General features: G+C 45.8%; 1 protein-coding gene across 1 annotated transcript in view; it reads left to right on the forward strand.

The window, feature by feature from the left end:
• Positions 1-20,516, forward strand: part of LOC122611687 (zinc finger protein ush) — a 51,213-nt gene that overhangs the window by 12,741 nt on the left and 17,956 nt on the right. The gene's annotated exons all lie outside the window — the stretch shown is intronic.

The raw sequence follows: 20,516 nt of genomic DNA on the forward strand, positions 1-20,516 counted from the left end.
CAGTGTGATGATGTTGCTCTGCTTGGGATCCCGTTCCCACTGCCCATTATAACACTTTCACGGCTCGTTTAGCCCTGGCTGGCCATCCGCATCATCTGCGGAGATGATCAACGCAGTTAGCCGCCAGAGGAGCACGAGTTCTCCATTGGGTTCTCGATTCCATGGGTTCTCCCTCCCTGGAGGCGTTTGCATGCCATCGTGATTGGTGTGGATCATAGTCTCCGGTCGCTTATGTGTGTGTGTGTGTGTGTGTGTATGTGAGTGAGTGTGTATTTGTGTGAGTGTGCACGATTCGACACCATCTTTCATTTTAGCCCGGCTCTCAGGCACTTTGCTATCCCATCCAGAGAGGCATTTTCAATTAATGGCCACACATTCCACGTTGAGCAGGAGGGCGGGAGTCGAGGGGGCAGGTTGGGCAGGGAATACAATCTGAGAACGGAGTTGAAGCTTCAGCTAAAGTGTTACAAAAACGCCAATGGCTAGAAAGACTGACTAGCACTGCGCTACAGGAAACCAGTACTCCCAAAAACCATTATTTTATGTTATTTTGTTCTCTAGTTCTGAAGTCCTTAAAATTTTAAAATAGGTTCTTTAGAGCAAATTAAAGTTTCTAAACAGTTAAAGTTAGAAATGAAATAATTCGAATAATGACACTGCCTCAAGAGCTCTAAAACATGTTGCTCGGTGGTTCAGCCGCCCAAAGTAACAAATTGCATCCCAGAGTTTCCTATCGAATCAAAGCAGCAGCAAGAAGCACGACGCCTACAAAAACCGCATTACCTGTCTACCCTTTCTGGAGCCCCTTCCCGTCCCTTTCCTTCCCATCCCTTCGTGGCATCCAGGTTTTCTGCATTTCCTGCAATCTTCGCCAGCCAAACTTCTTCTTTTCCCGGCTTTGCTTCTTCTCGGGACACGTTTCGTGATTTATGAGGTGCGAATTGCATTGAAATCATTTTGGCTGTGGCTTCGACTCCCACTCCCACTTCCAATCCTCCCTCCTCCGCCACCTCTGCCATATTAAATCGACGCCGTAGATATTCGTGGCCAACTTCCATTTTTGGCCATTTTCACAACAATGGCGAAGATGGCGATGAGGTCGGTTTGTTAAGCCAGCTCTCTCCATTTTTGATTGGGTTGCAGTTGGTTAGCTGCTGTCGATTTCCAGCTTGCACTTAATCCTTTAAGTGTTCCGGGGAACAATCAAAATATAATCAAATATTATTCAAAACCATTAAACTATGACATGAAAGTAAAGGAAAAATGGTTATTTAATATTTTTAAAATAATTTCAATATTTTGTAAAATTAAAATAAAAAAGCTTGTTAATCCGCACGCTCTCAGGGGTTAAGACATTCTCCTCGAGTTTGAGTTCCAGTCAGTTTCTTTCTTGAACTGCAGTTATTATTTGGCTCATTGGACTTATAATGCGCTGCAACGGTGGCTTTAGTGTTTTAATTAAAGTGTCGCGTGCATTTTGGTCATTAGCCGATGCCGATTGCAATGCAGCTTACCTTTCATTTAATATCTTCCGCTGCCGCAGCTGTTGTAACCTTATCTTATCACTTTGCTGATATTGCCCGTTGATAAGGACGACAAGCCGTGGGTTCTGCACCAATCATCAGTGAGCAACTGCCAGACGAGCGCCATTTTGTTTCCGCTTCTTTTCTGTTTAATTTTTATGAGGGTACTCGTTTTGTTTTCGTCGTTTGTAGGGTCTGAGGAATCCATGCGGGCTTGAGTAATTTGGTTGGCGGTTAGAGACCCCGTTCATCGGGTGCGTTTCTAGGCGTCTTTTGCTGCTGATACGCCTATCGCCTAATCGCTTTTCCTGCCGTTGGGATGTAGATGTGCCACCCAAGTGACTTGTACCAAGTGAGTGAAGGCTGCACACATACGAGTATGTGTGTACTCTGGTTATATCGCACTTATCACCAGCCATATAAATTTGTGGGCGGACATAAAAACCGCAGAGCAGAGTGAATGCAGATAGCAGCCTGCGATATCGCGTAGCGAATCCGTTTTCAAATATTGTAAAAACAACCAGTCAAATAAAAAAGGCTACCAAGTGCTGCCTTTACACATTCGAATACGGAGTTCCTCTTAAATATTATGAGCATAGGGATATTTTTAATTGGTCTGCATTACAACTGCAATGAAACACTATCTTAAGAATACTTTATATATGGAAATAATATATTTTCTCAGTAAATTCCCGAACAATATCGATAGATGTAAGTGTGGTTTAAGTTACTGCTATGAAGTAATGAATGAAATCCCTCATTTGAGGATTCCCTCCTATCAACGCTGGAAAATCTGGGCACTACAGCAAAAAGTGTTGGAAAATGGATGGGAAAATGCAATGTAAAATGGCTGGACGGAAGCTGACAAAACGACAACTGCTTTGACACTGACTGATGATGTTCTTTTTGGAATAAAAACGCTTAAAATCCCTCTATTATTGTCCTTCTCCGCCCCTTATGTTAATTTTTCATGTTTGTCCGTCTGTTCTTGCTGTTGATATTTACACTGTTTTCCCGACTGCAAATGCTGACAGGCCAAACTCATCTGATTGCATCCACGCCCACTTTTTGTGGCTATTTTTTGCTTGATGATACCAGATAACATGAAACAAAGCGAGCTGAAAGCAAAAAATGGGTTAAATACGCAGAATTTTATGCAAATCGCACGCCATCTAAGAGTCGTATATCTTTTTTGCATTAGTCGAGCTCCACTGCCCCTCCCCCTCCTCCTGCCCACCCAGAAAAAAACTGAGATACAAATCGGCAGTCGGAGTGTCGCATTAACGACAAATTTTAGTTTTAAGCTTTTAAATTTTTGGCTTTGTTGTCTAGAGCCTTTTTAGCTTCGTTATCTCAGCCAAATGGCGATTTCCATAAATTTCTAATTTTATTGAAATCCAAATCCCCGCACACATTTCAGCTTCGATTGTTGTTTATATTGAGTGCGCTGATAAAAATTGCGTATACGCCGCGTGCTTCGCTTCTCTTGATTCCCATTTCCATTCCCATTCGGCATCGATTTGCGATTGGAAAGCTGACGATAGAATTGCTATCCTATCTCGGCCAGCGAGGGTTTATAATTTATGGCCCAGTCCCAGAGACAATCGCTGATCGCCGATGGCCGATCGCCGATCGCCGGGCAATATGCAGATGTCTGTTTAAGTGCTCAGCGATTTTTATATTCATCTGAGGTGTGATTTCGGCTTTTTGTGGCATATGAAGTCATCGAAGTGCCTTATCGGGCCCACAATCTAGCTGGATCTCGCTGCTTTTGTTTTGTGTTCGGGTCTTTTGGACTCGATGCCGCCGCTATAAGTGGACCAGTTTTTGATGATCGCATTAATTGATTTTTAATAAACGATAAGCCAGCAGGGGCGTCTGCCTGCCTCCTAGGGGGTCATAGGAGTGGATGAGTGAGCTTCGAAGCGATCAAAGCTAATCTAGGAAATCGAGTCATCGGAAAACAATTCATAGACTGCTTTGCCGCACTAATCTGCAGCGATTTAAATGTTCGTTTCCTTTCTAATCACTGTAAAATCATTTTAATCTTGTCGTAGTTAGTACTGAGAGCATTTTAGTGCCAGTCTTTCTGTGTGTGACGTCAAAAGCCCTACTCTTCCTAGATCACCGGTGGATAGGCGGAGGTATCGGGTCCAAGTCGCAGCTCCAACTCACAGCTCACTAGCGACGCGGCTTTCAGCCAACGAGGCTGAGTTTCGAGGCTGTAAAACCAGATTGGGGCGGTCCGCTCGACTTGGGCCACCAATCAGCGTTAACTGGGGAGCTCGAGGGCCCCCATCTGCACGGTTTCAGGCCCCCTTCCCCGCAGTGATCCCCCGTCGTTCGTTCAGATAGTGTGAGCGGAAAGCGAATTCAAAATGGTTGCAGACAGCAGCGGCAGATCTCCGGGGGCAGATAGTGTAAAGTGCGTCGATCAGACAAGCCGGGAGTGCAGGGTATGACAACGGAGCGCGGGAAGTGGGAAGTGTATCTCCGCTTTCTGGTCCTTGGATACCAGTTCTCCGCTGGGGGAAAACCTGTTTGGCAGCGCTTTTCTGGCAATTTGCATTTTCTTTCCACCTTTCGCCTTTGGCTTTGGCTTGGGCTTTGGCTCTGGCTCTGGTGGCTCTCGTTCCAATCACACGCGGCCAAAGAAACTCGGGTTCTGGCCAATTATCGGCGCGGCACATCAACGCTCAGTTTAGGCGAACATCAGCCATCGAGGGCCTGCGGAATGTTCCACGTGATTCCAGCGGATACCGAGTTGGCTTCGAACGATCAAGACTCTAGATTTATTGGGGTTTTTAATGAAGAAGAACCTATATAATCTCTGGATTTAAAGTGGCATGTATGAATCATTGGTGGTGCAAGCTACTTTTCCTAGACTCCGAATGGTTTATGGTTCTGATCGATCCACATCCCTCACTGGTTTCGCCGTCGCTCTGCCCGCAGTCAATTCTCTTTATCGATTGCATTTAAATTGAAATCGCGACGACATTTCCCCATTTGTGTGTGCAGGCTACAAAAATTTCCATTTATTCCATATTCCATATACCATATTGCATATTGCATTTCGCACTTTTATTTTTGTTTCGACCGCGGCTGCTGGTTTGGGCCTTTCCTTCTGGCCTGGCTGGCTTTCGTGTTGACAACTCGGACTCTTTCCTGATTTCCCATCCTGACAGCCCGTGTGGACAAAACTGTTGCGCCTCGCTTTGTTTTGCTCTTCTTCCATTATTTATGTTCCTTTTTTTGGTTGTTCATTTCAGCCAGAAGCCAGACTAGAATGTGTGGGCGTGGCTGCTGGTGACGTGGGCCGCATTGGATTTGGTTTTGTGTTATGCGCAAATTGAAAACGCTGGCAATATTATCAAAGTTTTTCAGTTTACACATCAGTGGGCTTAATGGGTAGGCCCGTTTCTGCACGGGGCAAGGGTAAAAATTATGAATTCTCGTTTCTAAATTGCAATTTGATCAACAATTCGCAATTGTTTGGTGATGTAAATTGAATTTAAATAAAATGTGTGCCGATATCATCGATTAATTAGAGCGGCCAAGTGGGCGGGCACTAGATTTTATTCTCGCCCATCGAGATGTTTATATTTTTATATTTATATTTGTGTGTGAGCTGGCCAACTAATTGCACATAGTTGGTCGACGTAACGAGCTTCGCTCTAGATCTCATTTAATGATTGGCCAACCTCAACTTTATTGAACATGAAACGCTGCACAAGTGCACAAATCTCCGCATCTCATCAGCTGATTAGCTTTTTACTTAGTTCGAAAAAAACATATTTCGTACATATGAACCCAAATCATGATAGATCATTCTGGCTTGAATCAAATGCGATTTTAATGAGCATATTTTGCTATTATTCGAGATAAATCGACGCTTTCCTTTTAATGAATATTTATTTTATTTGGTTTTTTAACTAAACTGCTTGTATACTCTAAATAATGTGATTTTTTCTTCTTTTCAGGTTGGTAAATAAACATTTTGCACCTATTTGATTCGAAGGGTAAGCTTAAGTGGAACCTAAAAATGTGTTCCAAATAAACAAAACATTACCTATAATGTCGAGCAATACACATTTGACACCAGCTCTCGAAAAGGCTTACAAATTATCAAAATTTAATCCCAACGAAGGATGTTCGTTAGCGTGGCCGCCTCTCCTTCGGGAGTGCGAATTATCAGTTAGTTGCAAGCATTTGCATCCTACTTGCCGCCTTTCCTGCAGGAAATCACGTTGCGCACACACAGATAGGGCCGCGTGGCGTATGAGCAATTTTGCATTACGTATACGCAGCGTTTGGCAACTTTTCGGGTGGGCAAACCGAAAACTTTTCGACGTCTTTATAGCGCGAATCATGTCTGAATCTGTGTGTGCTGCTCTGTGGGTGTGTGGGTGTGCGGGTGTGTGAGTGCTTTACGTGCCTGTTAATGCAATATTCAAGTGATTGCAGACGTTTCTTTGGCCCCACTAGGCTCCACCGCCCCGCCCCGCCCGCGCCCTTTTGCCTGCCACCGAATCTCAGTTTGCTTACAACTTCTTCAGCTGTCACACGAATGAGCAGCTGGCGAGGAAGGAGAACGCTTATCGCACTCTGAGCAGTGTGCATTTGCCACAGCATGTGCATCTGCCGCCTCATGCCGTAAGTTTTGTTTCCTCCTCTCTTTTTATACGGAGCAATCTCTGTGGCACTATCAAGATTCGCATTAAAATGTATCATTTTTGCCGGCTGCCTGCTGCCTGCTGCAACAACAAGCAGTCCCTTGTCCTTCCGCCCCTCCTCGGCGTGCATCCTCCTCCTAAAACTTCGTAATCAACTCGTAATGACAATGCATAATAGCCGACTCCGGCTCCTGACTGCCTTGCATCCTGACTTGCCTGCTTGCCTCCTTGCATCCTTACCTCCTTGCCACGTCCTGCATGTGAGTGTTTGTGTGCGGAGGAGGATGCAATCGATACACGGCTAGGAATAACCGCTCCTGGGACATTTCGAAAGCTTATCCTCCAGTGCCCTAAAATGGAAATAGTTTAGTCACTAGTGAGTTACGCTTAATACCGCAGGAATCCCAAGCATTACGTTTAAGCATATATCAGAAATGCATCATTGCAGAATCTGTTATATTATCATGATCGAACCACTACTTGTTATACGAGTATTGCTACCAAACCGCAACGCATTTTCTTGCAGTGATTCACGGACTCGGCTTTCTTATCGGCGTTTTACGTTTCATAAAATTTTGTTGGCTTTTCGGAGAAGATGAAGAAGAAGCACTACTGGGATGCCGTTTAGGAGTATTCACTGTATTTAGCTGAATTTTCGAGTCATGAATTATGATGGGGGGCAGCAGGACTACGATTAAGAAAGTACGGTGGCTGCGAAAGCTTAATAATGTTGCTTAGTTGGCGGAATTTCGAAAAGTCCTGAGGTGGCTCAATCCTGGCCAACGCAACATTCTCCTCACCCCCCTAAAAAGATCCTTAATGATTTATCAGCTGGACGTGGACTGAAAACATTCATATCTGAATGGTTTTGGGGAAGAGGGGATGGGAAGTAGCTGTGCCCACAATAAAAACAAAACACAACCTGGGCAAGTGGCCATCTCTTTCGCCCCTTAATATTCACTCTCTTTCGCACCTGCACTGTGCTCGTTGGTGTTTATTCCTTCTGCCAGGTGAAAACTTAATATTTCTTGTTACTTCTGTTTGCGTGTGTTTGCTTGTTTACCAACAGTTGTTGGCTTGTTTTGTTTGTTTGTTAATACTCTGCGATTGCCTCCACCTGCTGTCATCTCTGCCTCTCCCTCTTTCTGGGACCTCTCTCTCTCCCACTCTCTCTTTCACTCTTCCACTCTCTCTCTCTTCCGCTCTTTGCCGGCTTTTGCTGCGCTTGTGTTTATGTTGTTGTTTATTTTTGAGGCCTTTTTATTTGCGTGCACACAGATACACACTCACACACAGATACACCCCTCGCAGCTCCTTTTCCGTCGGCTTTGGTTTCTTTGTTGTCTTTTTTCGGAATATCGCTCCGATTCGGCTGGGGTTCTTTCGCTGGAGTCGCTGTAGTCCCTGTGTCGCCTTCTGAGTTCTCTGGGCGCCTGTTCGATGCCGGTCGCGAATCTCAACAAAAACACAAACAAGCGAAAGAGGGCCAGATACATTTGGAGTGAAAGAGAGGTGGCTGAGGATAAGACTTCAGAAGTAAAAGACATTTGATTGGTTCGCATGGAGTCCAATGTAATGATATGGGGACTAGTGGACTAGAGTTCGTATTCTACCAAAGAAATGTAAGCCTTTGATTGGAATTAACTTATGTCGTTACTCGTGCTTACACTTGACTACGTGCTTTACGATGTCTCTGCTGTTTCTGCCCATGTCCTGTCTCGTTATCCTCCCCTTCCTTTGTTTATGGCAAGTTACGCGCTTTTAAATGCGATTTTCCAGCTCCGATAGGCGGGTTATTATGTTTTAATATTTCGGCAGACATCTACAATCTCTGCAGCCCCGACATTTTTGCTTAACTGTGCTGATTCAGCAAGTGCTTGGGCCTTGATCCTTTTGCTTATTGTTGCCTTTTGATTTGTCGTCACAGCTGAGTTGGCATTTTGTGCTTATTTTTGGGCAGAGAATACTTACTCCCTGCCCCTTTGTGGGGGGTTACCCTCATTAGCTAAAGCTTAAAAGCAAAATTTGTCAACTTTATCACCGCTGATACATCAAGCCCCACGCAACTTTCGTGCTTAATAAACTAAATTGTAATTAATTATGAGCAGAAGTTAGAACCTAACTAAATGCAGCCATTTGTCACCTGCCCACAGACGCCTGCTATATACGCACATTCCGATCCAAATCGAACGGGCTTTGCATTTCCATAAATCATTTTAATGAAAATTTTCTTCTTTTTCGTTGGCAGCGATAAGCCAAAGGGGCACTGCCGGTTAAGGGGCTAAAGGGGGTTAAGGGGAATAAGGGGGCTATGGGGCGATATCCCCGCCAAGACATCAAGACATCTCATCTAAGTGGCGCTCGAGTGGCGCTTCAAGGCAAAACCACAAAGACGGCGGCGGCTTTTGTTTGTGGAACTGTCCGAGGGGCGGGGCAGGTTAAGCGAGGTGAAGCGGGGGGAAGCGGAATCCGCTGATGTTCCTTATTCCAAAACTGATGGCGATGTGGCGCTGTGGCGTCTTCATTATCGCTGCGACGGCGGCGGCGACGGCGACCGTTGATAAAAGTCCGTTTGCTTTTGGCTCACCCAGAAAAACTGGGGCAGGTGTGGCAGAAAGTGGGTAGGAGTAGGGGCCGGGGGCGGGGAAAACACAGAGCAGGAATACCTTGATTCGCTGCTTTTGCCTTTTGTTTCACTCCGGAATGAGATAAGAAACACTCGGAAAAAGTCACCATGAGGCTCATCAGGTTCAGGAGATCAATAACCAATGAATAAACCTAACATAAACTATATGCTAATACTAAAACACTGCTGGGAACATTTTATGTCTCTTTATTTAACTTCCAATATTTCAACCACTAAAACAAATTGAAATAAGGTATTGCATTGGCACTATTTGGCTCAGTGTAAGGGAACGAGAACGCAAATCAATACCGAGCAACTTTTCTTCAGTTGGAGATTCATGTATGTGAAGGTTCAGTAGATGTTTGTGCTTAAATGATATCCATTGTGTTTCATGTTCCTCTGTTTTTCCCATTTAAACACCCAATAGGCACTTCATAAGCTTTTAATACTTTTTAAAGGAGTACTATAAATTATATGCTTTTATAGTGTGATTTCTGGCTTTACTGAACCAGAACCCATTTCTAAACCAGAACTATATCTCTGTATTATACCGAAACTGAAAACCAAAAACCAACAACGGCGGCTTTTGCTTGCTCATCGATTTGTAGCCGACGATGACGAGCATTTTGTGTTTTTTTCGATTCGGGCACCTGTGTGGCATGCACACAATCTCCTGCTCCATTCCTTTCGGTTTTATGCGATCTTTGCTTGTGATTAATTAAGATTGATTGATAAGCTCTGCCCCAAATGGTGAGGTTGTGTGTTGGGAGCGCACTGTGCTAGTGTGTGTGCGTGTCTATAAAAAGTTTTCGTTTTGCTTTTATTGGCAAATATCCTGCTGGTAGCATAGAAAGTGTGGATTGGGGGCCGAATTCGAGGGGGATTGTGGGTTGGGGAAGAGATGCCAACTAAGCGATAACTCGTTTCGGCTTTTCACGGAGCTCGGAGGGATGGGAGGGCAGGAAAGGGACGATCCTAACCTACCGATAGTCGATATATAGACCGAATCGCGGTGTTCGCACGATAGAGCCCACTTTCTGTGCCCAAAGAAATAATACTATTTAGTACAATTGGTTTTACGAAAATTAAAAATAATGTCTGACTTTAAATCCTAATATAGCAGATGACACTTCAGAAAGAGATGTACATTTAAGCGCTTTCCAAGGCTTCCTTTAACGAAGCCCATATGATTCAGCCCTACAAACTTGGCCGCAACTGTAGCTGTAGCTGATTGTGTTGGTATAGGTGTGCCCCTGCGTTCGAGAGTGTGTGCTTGCCATGGTCATAAAGCAGAAGTTTATGACTCTGTTTGCTCGCATGGCACATTTAGTTATTTAGTCATGGGGCGCCAACTCGATTCCCATTACCCATTACCTTTCGCATCTGCGGCCCACAGCAGCCTCATCAATATTGAGCGATACTCAATACCTCGCCATGCGTAATCGTAATCCAACACCCCAATCGCAACCCAATCGAGTTATAGGAGGGGCCGGGACCCAAATAAAGTCACAAATATGTGCATAAGTTATGGCTCAGAGTCGTAAATGAAATCGCGTTTCGTATATTCCCCTATCTCCGTTAAATGGGAAACCACGCAGCTTTACGGCGCCCATAAGGAGACTGGGATGGATCTCAGTTGGATCGTAACTGGATCTAAGCGACCCGACAAAGGGTGAATAAAGGAGTTAATTAAATAAAGTTAAATGCAGTAAGCTGATCTTCGGTTGGCAGTAAGCTATGAAAACTTCAAGAAAATTGTAGAATTCTTGGCCACTAACTCGCGATAGACAGCCAGACCATTTATGATTTCCCTAATTTGTCATGTGCCTAACTTTCTCGCATCGACTGATGAAATATTCAGGCATTAATTATGGTGTGGGGATTGGCCTGCTGTCGATAGAAAAAGAGCAACGCCTATCATCAAAGAATCCATCAGAGCTATCAGCAGTTGGCATCGACCACAGCGACTAGCCCCAAAAATAAACCAAAATTCTGCAACCCAAAAATTAACGAGAAGATATGTCTATGTAAGTATGTCTGTAGCATATACATATGTATATTGGGCAGAAAACAAGGGGTGTATAGGGCAAGGAAATGCGAATCGCAATAAATGTTATCAATCAGAGGCAATCATCATTAAATGTGGCTCGCAGCGAGCCAAATTTGCGGGCCGAAGGAGGAAATTGGAAAGAGATACAAGCAAAAAATATTAAATGACCTCTTAGTTGCCTCATTGAAGTTAGAATTACTCTCTCGCTATATAGAAAGTTAATTGCTACCTTGTGTGCCAATCGAAGTGGTTGTTTATCTCTGTACGGCAAGTCCATGTGCTGTCTATCTAGTTATCCCATTTACCTTCAGCTGCTTTTGAGCTTCTTATTCACTTTTCTTGAGCAATGCACCTTGTTGCGATACTGAGTTGCAGCTGCAGTTGGCGATAAGGCAGCCGATTGATAAGCTGCAACAGCTGAGCTCGCCGCTTAATCTCGGCCGGTGTTTATGAATTCGCGAATGCTGCACGTGCTGTTCTGCAGAGCAATAGTTATCGAAGAACTTCCCCTCAGACCCTCTCTTTCGCTCTCCTTTGGCGGGCTATAGTCGGGGGTATGCAGAGCGCATATCGGAGCAGCAGGCGAGTGTACGGAGTCTTTATCTCGGCACACCTGACCCCGCCGTCATGCTGTCATATCTCCTTGGGCCTGGCCGATTGCGTAATCTGGGTCAGCCAAGTATTTGCCAACCAGCGCGTGGCCGAGAGCAAAAACAAGAACAAGAACAAAAACAAGAGCAAGCGAGTCACCGAGCAACAAGCGAGGCGGAGGCGCCAAAAAGTACGCACACAATGAGCTTCGGCATCTGCAAGATACAGATACAAATGTATCTGCCAGCGAGTATCTGATGCCTGGGTTCCTGCGCTCCTGTTCCGCCACACACCGGGGCACACACACAAACGCACTTCGCGGAGACGGGTGTGTGTGTGTGCGCAAAAAGAGCAGAAAACGCCAAGGATGCACGGTGGAAAGTGCTCCTCCTCGTTTGCTAGAAGTGAGGTTTAGAAAGCTTAGACAGGCAGAAATTAAACAATGCTATGTGTGTGCCACTATTGAATATTCCTTTTCCTTAATTTGATGTGTTGGGGGTGTGAGAAAGGTGTTATTTTGAAAGCAGGCTAGTGTGAGCACCTGCCTACAATGGAACTCTGGAACTCGAGTTACGCCCGCCCGCCCATTTGAGATAACACGGACTTTCGTATAGTTGGCTTTCCCCAAAAGTGTTTTCCCCTCCCCAACCCCGCGCACCTGAGTTTCTGGGTATATTTGTATTTTTGGTATCGCACACGCAACGAACAGGACCTCGAGACCCTCCACCCCCCGCTCCTCCAGCCCCCCGAACTCCAGCGCAACCGCCACCGGAACATAGAGCTAGGAGTAGTAGCAGCCGGGTGTTGCTGCTCCTGTTCCCCGCTTTCTACTGTTTCGGCTGCCTTATCTCCGTTGCTGCTGCCTGGATGTCGAGCCTCGAATGGCTTGGCACATTCCAAACACAGCGATAAGCAGTGGAACTACCCCTAACCCCTGCTGCCACTGCCCTCTACTGCCCCACTATCCCTCTGCTGGCCACAATGGGAATTTTCCTGGGTCTTTTGCTCCTGCCAGCGAGGCCGAAAAATGTTTGTTTATCAGTTTCCATGCAGGCGCCATTTTCACTTCAGTTAATTAAGTAAAGGCGCTGGAGCGAAGGGGCGTGGACGTGGACGAGGGCGTGGGGCGTGCGCTGATAGTGTGGGCGTGGCTGAAATCAATTGGTGAATGCATAAAAGCGTCGCCCTTCAATGAGAGGCGAATCATTTCATTTAACAATTTCATTTCATTCAATGCAAAATTGCGCATTTTCCAACACTGAAAGGGCCTTGATTACAATGGTGTGTGTGTGGGGGCCCTAAGGAGGTGGGGGGTGGGGGGTTGGGTGCTGGACAGAAGGGTTGTCAACTGGTTGTCATTGTTTCTGTCCTGCTGCCACGATTGCTTTATGCTGCTCGGATGCTCCTGGCGTATGGTTAACACCAGTCCACCCACTTGCTCCTGTGTGTGTGTGTGGGTGTGTGTGTGCGATAAGCAACTGCCTTCAGTGTCCTGCCGCGGCCTTCCCTCCCTCCCGCCCCTCCCCTCGCATCCTCTGGAGCAGAGCTGGGCGAACTGATAACGACAACGCCACCAACGGCAAGTGAAAATATTCGTGGGCCGCGAGCAGAAAATGAAATTCACTGAATCACCAGCTTGGGTTGAGCTTGGGCTCCAAAAGTGGGTAGCATCACCTGGCGTGGCCAGGAACTATCGCCCCCAGCCCGCCCGCTCCCTTTGTCTGCGCTCAGTTTGAGCTTCGCTTATCTCTGCCAGCAGTCGTGGGACAAAACCCCGCCACCCAATCCCGCCCAGCGATGCGCTCCTGCCATCGGAGGGGCGGGGAAAGTGGGGCACACTTGGAGAAGAATGTATATAGTAAATGTGCATTTTATTTGGGTACCATTACCAACAATTCCTCGTTCTCCTTCATTGTAATTAGGAGCAAATGTATAAATCCCGTGTGTAGGATAACCGAAATCAAGGTCATCCATCCGGAATGCAGAGTAAGTTCTTTCGTTCAGTGTACATCCCCATCTCCCCCGTCTCGTACTCTCTCTCTGCTCTCCTCTCCTTTTCCCCCGTTGGCTGTGTGCACTCCATTTAAAATCTTTTTGCTTATCGCCGCTCGCTGCTCGCCTGATTGATGGCCATAGATAAGACGGCCCAGCCCAGTTTTGGGTGGGACTGCTCCTCTCGCCGTTGTTGCTGTTGCCACTGCCGTGTTGTGTGTCCTTGTTGTGGCACAGTGGGTGTGGCAATGGGCAATGGGCGGTGGGAGCTAGGAGGTGGGAGGTGGAGGGTGGTGGGTCTGTGGTTGTGTGCATCGCTTCTGTGTCGTTCTGCTGCGTTGCTCCGTTTGGCATTGTTTGGTCCCATTAGCGCGGGTGTTATCAGTTCTCCAGCTACTGTTTTCTCTCTCTCTCTCTCTCTCTCTTCCTCTCTCTATCTCGCCCTCCGTTTCTCTGGCTGCCTCCATATCTTTCTCCCTTTCTCTGGGTGGCCTTCCTCACCACCACCATCCCCATCCCCATCCCCCTTTTAACCTCCAGCCCAAACGGAATGGCTGAGTGAGAGTTTTGCGATAAGAATGTAAAATATAAAATATGGCGCTGCCTCCTATCTGGCTCTCGCTTTTTCTCTCAGCTCTGAGGAATGTCCTTTTTGTGGCTGAGCTCCACTTTCCACTTTCCCCCGCAGTGTTGGTATTTTGTCAATTTAATGGTTCGCTCGCTACACTGAGACAAACGGTCTGAGTCACTCATCCCATACACTCCCCACTCGCCCCGCAATTTTCCTTATCAGCGCGTTGTCCTGCGTGAACTCGTGTTTTGTTTTCGGACCTGCCTCCTTGCAGTTTGTCATTTAGCCGGCTGCAGTCCACTGGCCGCAGAGTCGGATGAGGATTTATCATCCTGGCCCAGTCACAGTTCACCCACACACACCCACACCCACTCCCGCACACCAACGAGCAACAGGATAAAGGATAAGCGATTTATGTGTGTGCGTGTCCGAGTTTTGCTTTCACGAACATGACTTATTTACAACCGGGGACAAATGTATAGAACTGTCAAATTAAATTTATTTAGGTAACTAAATGAGCCACCCTCCCTGTGGACCAAGATTAAATAAATAAATAGATTATTGAATTTGTGTTGTTAACTGCCTGAAACACAGTTTTATGTAGCGCTCACAGTGATGAAGGTCATTTGCTCCACTTGCACTCGAATAAAAGACAGCCCCATCATAAGTAATTTGTAATTTACGAAAATTGTTATTATCCTTGAAAGTTGAACCTTGAGCTCCCCTCTGGACGGCCATTTACTCACAGGGCAAATGCTCTTTTATTTGACCACAACTTTCGCTGATGCGAATCTCCAACTGAATTCCAGGGACAGAGGGGCGTTGATGATGAGTTCTCTTCTGAGAGAAGCAGAGAAGCCTTCGGGGCAGAGGACGCCGTCATAAACTGTTATGATTTTATGGTGCGACCCAAAAACACTTTTCGGGCACTCGGCATGAGTCAGAGTCGTAGTCTCAGAACGATTCCTCCCGTGCCCTCGATGTCTTCTCTGATAGTTACGCACATGGAGGACAGGAACAGGAAGAGGAGCAGGAGTCCTCGACAATGGAAACAGGGGAAGGAGAAGGAGCTCGAGGAACGCCAGCTGATAAGGCTGCATTGAGCAACATTTCCGATGAGGCCTTCGTCGTCGTCGTCGTCGCCGTTGTCATCTGAAGCATCCACATCTGAACATATTACAGGCATGTGTGTAGAAATCGGAATCGGTAGTGAATCAGGGGAAAGTGGCCTCAGATTGAGTCAGTCAAATGAAGTGTGGATAGAGTGTACGTCAACTACAGGAGACCCTTTAGAAGTTCATTTCACTAATGCAATATAAAGCCGATCTTGTAAAGCACAGTGCACTGTCTTATTACCTGATCATAATTGTTCGTAGACCATTGCATATAAATGTGTCTCACCTTGAGTTCTGCCTAACGAGGAAGTGTACTACCCAATTCGTTACAGTCTGCGAATCGGCAGCCACTTCCTCGCCAATTGAGCCGATCAAGAAGCAGGCACCCAAAAGAGGTATTCCCATTGAAGTGGCAGAAAGAGAGGGAGAAGGCAGTGGTGGCCGTGGGTGCAATAGAGACGGCAGGCGTGTAAAATATTTTTATTGCACCTTCCTTTTATGATGGCACTTCCGGCTGCGATAACCGACGTCGTCGCCGGCAGTTCAGCGTCATCGTCATCGTTATCCACTCGAGATCTTTTGACGCACTGTGGAAGCCGTTGACAGGACCAAGGAGCCGAGAGAGACAGCCTCTGTGTGCCAGAGAGAGAGGGAGGCCTAATGGGCTGGTTCGACAGAGACAGACGCACCCTGGCAATTAGCACGGCCTTTGGCGTGTGCTGTATCTGCATCTCTACCTGGATCTGAATGGAATCCGACTTCGGCCCTCCCACATGGCTCCTTGGTGGCGTCACTTGCTCATTTGCTGACTGCTGACTGGCGACTGGACCAGAAACGTTTAATGTTTTACAAGCCACTCTCCAGCACAATTTGCGTACGGCGACGGACGGGGACGGGGACAGGGACAAAGCGAATGTTACAGGCACTGGCACTGGGAGAAAGAGAAAAGACGGCGGCGACGTTGTCTCAATATCGGTTATAGGATCATTGACACTCTCGTCAACGTCGCGCCCCCGCCCGCCTCAAAAGGAAGCGAACGTCGTCTTGGCCATCAGAGCAGCCCATCTGGATTTAGCTAAAATATATTAAGCATTATGCAAGTCTTCCAAAAACAATCTAATACTTCCATTTCATTAATGGTCAAAATCTGATAACTATAAATATCGGAGACTTTATCAATTGTAGTTCTTAAACGAATGATATTATACTAGTGGTAGTCAGACTTTTCTTAGCCAATTCAGCCAACTCTGTTGGCCGGCAATCTGTAGGCCAAAAAGGGACTGAGACCGCGACTTGGCCGCTGACTCTGGTTTTATGGCACTTCGGCATGACTTTCGCCTTCCCATTCAAATGCCAGCGAGGAGAGTATTTGGGTAAAATCGAAAATGAGTCGAGCTGCCTGGGGGCTTTGTTTTGCTGGTTTTAACGACGTCAACTTGACGCCGAACTAATTGATGCGATAACTCGTGTTTATCACTCACTTACCCAAGAAACCAAGAAACCGAGAAACCGAGCCGAGCCGAGCCGAGTCGAGCCTCAAGTCGAGCCAGTATTCAAAACAGGGCGGCGCTGTCGATAGCGTAGAAATATTTTTGAAAGAGCGGCGACAACGACGACCAAGGAACGTTTCCATTTCCACTCCTTATCGCCATGCCCGCCATGCATTTCTGCTGCCGCTTTATCCAATATTTTAATCTCGCACTTACCAACGGATGACTGAGAAGCCGAAGTCGCAGTCGAAACTCCCAGATAAGCAGTTTTACGACCTTCCAAAAGGGAAGTACGGCAGGGTGGGGAGTTCGTGGTCTATAAGCCCATATAACCGGGAAGGCAGGAAGGGTGGAAGGGGAGGGGCAAGGGGCTGCCAGTTGCCAGTGGCCAGTGGCACCCGCATAGAGGCGGCTTCCTGATGCATTAAGCATATTTTATGACCACTTAGCGAACTCGAAACATACTCCGCGTGGAGTAGCCAAGGGCCCAGAAAGGAGGTCAATAAAGCAAGTCACTCTCTAGATGAAGATCGGCTTCGGGTACTAGGAAACAAAGGAACCCGGCAATAAAAGATTGATGATCTGTGACGGATAAATGAGTCACATGCAGGTAGAGAAATGAATCCAATGGGTTGATTCTATTTTGGTAATAATTCCGCATACTGCATAATTACCACAAAGATACTTAAATTATGTTCAGATACTTTAGTATTATTTAATCATTTCATAGTAGTACATATATCTTATAAACCAGTTTTGAAGGATCCTATTTGGAATCCTGTTCCATTCTTCTACTATTAGTCTCTGTCTGTTTCCCAGGGATAAGAACTCAAACTTCAGTCGGGCTCCCAGTTGAGTTCTTAATCGCGATTCACAGAAAACAGAAATGTACTTCGTACTTCGGGCTCCACCCAGGCCATGATTTTGAATTGTGCGCTGGTGGCACCACGGATACGCGGTATGAAATTTAAATCACTTTGATTGATTGCTAGATTAGCCCAAAAAGGGAAAGAGAAAGGGAAGGAGAAAGAGAAGGCGAGAGGGCTGGGGAAGTGAGATAAGTGCACAAGGGGAGGAGTGGGGGAGTGGGTGGCTTCGGGGTCGGTGGTTTAGCTCGCACCTTGGCTTATGTTAATTGATTTAATTTCGCTACAATGAAGTCATCGCTTATCTGCCAGACTTCATAAATATGCAGGCTCCAAGGGTGAATTAAAAGTGGGGAGGAAATGGGAAGCGAAACTGTCAGCAGCTCAGCACCTGCTGTGTGTGAGGGAGACAGGAGAAGAGGAGAGCGAAAGGGACGGACGGAGCCAACTCAAGGTTGAACAATTTTGGGTTTTTCGGTGGAAATGAGTTGAGCAACTCCATTGATTATATAACACCGATCCCCAACCTCTTTTCCGCTTATAGTAATGTGCGAGTTTCGAGTTACAACATCAGCATTTTATGCACAGAGAGAAATATATTGTACAAGATGTACCATAGTTTTGGGTAGGAAATTGCTTTACTTGGGAAATATCTCATTTTCCTACACTCGTTTGATAGCCTAATTTGGATCAACTATTGTCAATAAATATGATTGAGCCAATTATACGTATTTCTCTGTACGGGGACTACTCCCCCCAAGAAAAAAAGGGGAGGTGAAGATGGGGAAGGGAAAACGCAGACAAAAAACAAAACTTAAGTAGATTTATTTCATGATAAATGTTATTTCCCAACAACAACAACAAATGCTGCCTGTGCTAATCTTAACGATGCATCTACCCGAAAAGCGAAAGAAATGAAATAAAGCGACGGACAGCGCAAGAGAGATGGAGATATACGCCTAGAGAGGGACGGCACTAGAGCCAGGCTTCAGAGCAGAAGTAGAAATAACCCCAAAAATAAGCAACAACTGTGTGTGCTGCTTTTGCCTTTTATCAGCGTGAGGATCTCTTATCAACTCGCTTGCATCTGCGCTCTCAGCAGACTGTTTTTTGTTGCTCCGCGTGTGTTGGTGTGTGTATGGGTGTGTGTGTGTGGTGGAAAGGGGCATCGAGGTCAGTGGAATAGGGGCGGGGAAGCGGGGGAGTGCCTCAAGTGCTGCGTCATTTGGAATTGCAGAAAACACACTGAAACATAAATGGGCATTCAATTAGGAGATATAAACATTAAAGAAAGTAAATCTATATGCCTTTTGAAGAGTAATTACCCTATTATTTTCTGAAAAAATTTTATTTATTGATTTAGTTTTTCTTACGCTAGCTTACTATACTCGAGATACAGCTCTAATTATTGTTGCTTCGTATTTTAAGCATATTTTCTTGAAAAAGTTTGTTCGACGTCGTGCAATCAGCAGACGTTAATCTGTCGCATTTGTTCATATTTATGTCAATAAATGAGCACGTAACAACAATGTTACACACAGATACAGACGCACACAGAGGCGAGCGTGTGTACCGACTTGTAGCAACATAATTGCAAAACAATTGCTTCTGCCAGAGCCAAAAAGAGATGCCAAAACCGGGCGAAAAGAGAGGGCAGAGCTGGCAGTTCATCACCCCAACAACAACCAACATCAACCAGCAGCAACAGCAAAATCAACAGCAAAAGCAACAGCAACGCAAAACAACCGCAGCGGTCGCATTTATCAAAAACCTTTTGCAGATATTCACGCATGAAGTGTTTATCGCTGCATAAGCTAAAAGCACAAAAAAAAAACAGAAAACACCCACAAACTGCTGAAAATTTAATCTAACACATAAGCAGGCAAGAAAGGCTAAAGTTGATGATGCAGAAGTAACGAAAACTGAATACCCTGTATGCCAAGTGAAAGCCGCATGCAACGGAAGTCAGTTTTAAACCGCAGAAAAATATTAAACAAACCATTTAAGTAATTGATCTGACCATGTGCGTCCCTGGAGAGTATCTTTTGGGTAACTAGGGTATCTAGGGTATCTGAAAGACGTATCAAATGCCTTGAGCCCAGGGGCTAGCCGAAGGGGGTTGCAAGAGAGTTAGCGGCAAGCGGCACGTTTAATGAATCTAATTAAAAGTCAACAATGGCAAACGAGATAATCGTCGCAAAGGCAGCCAGCAGACAACAACAAAGTGCGCAGGGGGAGGGGCAGGGTGGTGGGTTGGTTTTTCGTGGATATACCCCGATATACTATATATATGTACATATGTATGTATGTACATGGCCATAAAGCTAGGCCACAACGCATGCGCAACATGCTGGCAACAGCTGATTACAGAGAGCAGAACGAGAGAGAGACAAAGAGAGTGAGAGAGAGCGGATGAGAAGGAGATTGTTATCGCTGGGAAAGAAGAAAACATTTTTTGCATCTGCAAAGTTGCCAGGGAAATGGAAATAAACCAAACGCCGATAGGAATCAGAGGCGGAGGTCGCTCGAGATGTAGATGGGGAGTGCCAGGAAGGAGCGAGAGAAAGAGTAGCAAAAGCAACATAAAAATAGATCTTCGTCGGGCGATAAGCTCCGAAGGAAAACCAAACCGAGAAAACGCCGAACAACCGAACAAAAGCCCCATGAGCCAAAAGCTGCAGAATGATGATGGAGAGTTGATGGAGATGCAGATAGAAGTGGCCATGTGGATGCCGCTGGCGGAGGTGAATGATAACCGATGGGGAGACCTGTGCGAGATCTCACTGTACCGCAAAACAAAAACACTTCAATTCTAGATGGCACAATCAAGTAAAGTAAAAGTATTGATCAGGGCATTTTCAAAAATAATTAGTAGCAAAAATCTGAATTTTATTTAATTTTATAAATTTGTTCGTTCCTCACAAAGGAATTATATATCACTTACATACGCACCCCATTTCGCTCGGTGCATTCAGATACAGATACAGAGATACAATTAAACACAAAACGCTTATCACTA

The sequence above is a fragment of the Drosophila teissieri genome, chromosome 2L (genome assembly GCF_016746235.2).
Source record: "Drosophila teissieri strain GT53w chromosome 2L, Prin_Dtei_1.1, whole genome shotgun sequence".
Classification (NCBI taxonomy): Eukaryota; Metazoa; Arthropoda; class Insecta; order Diptera; family Drosophilidae; genus Drosophila; species Drosophila teissieri.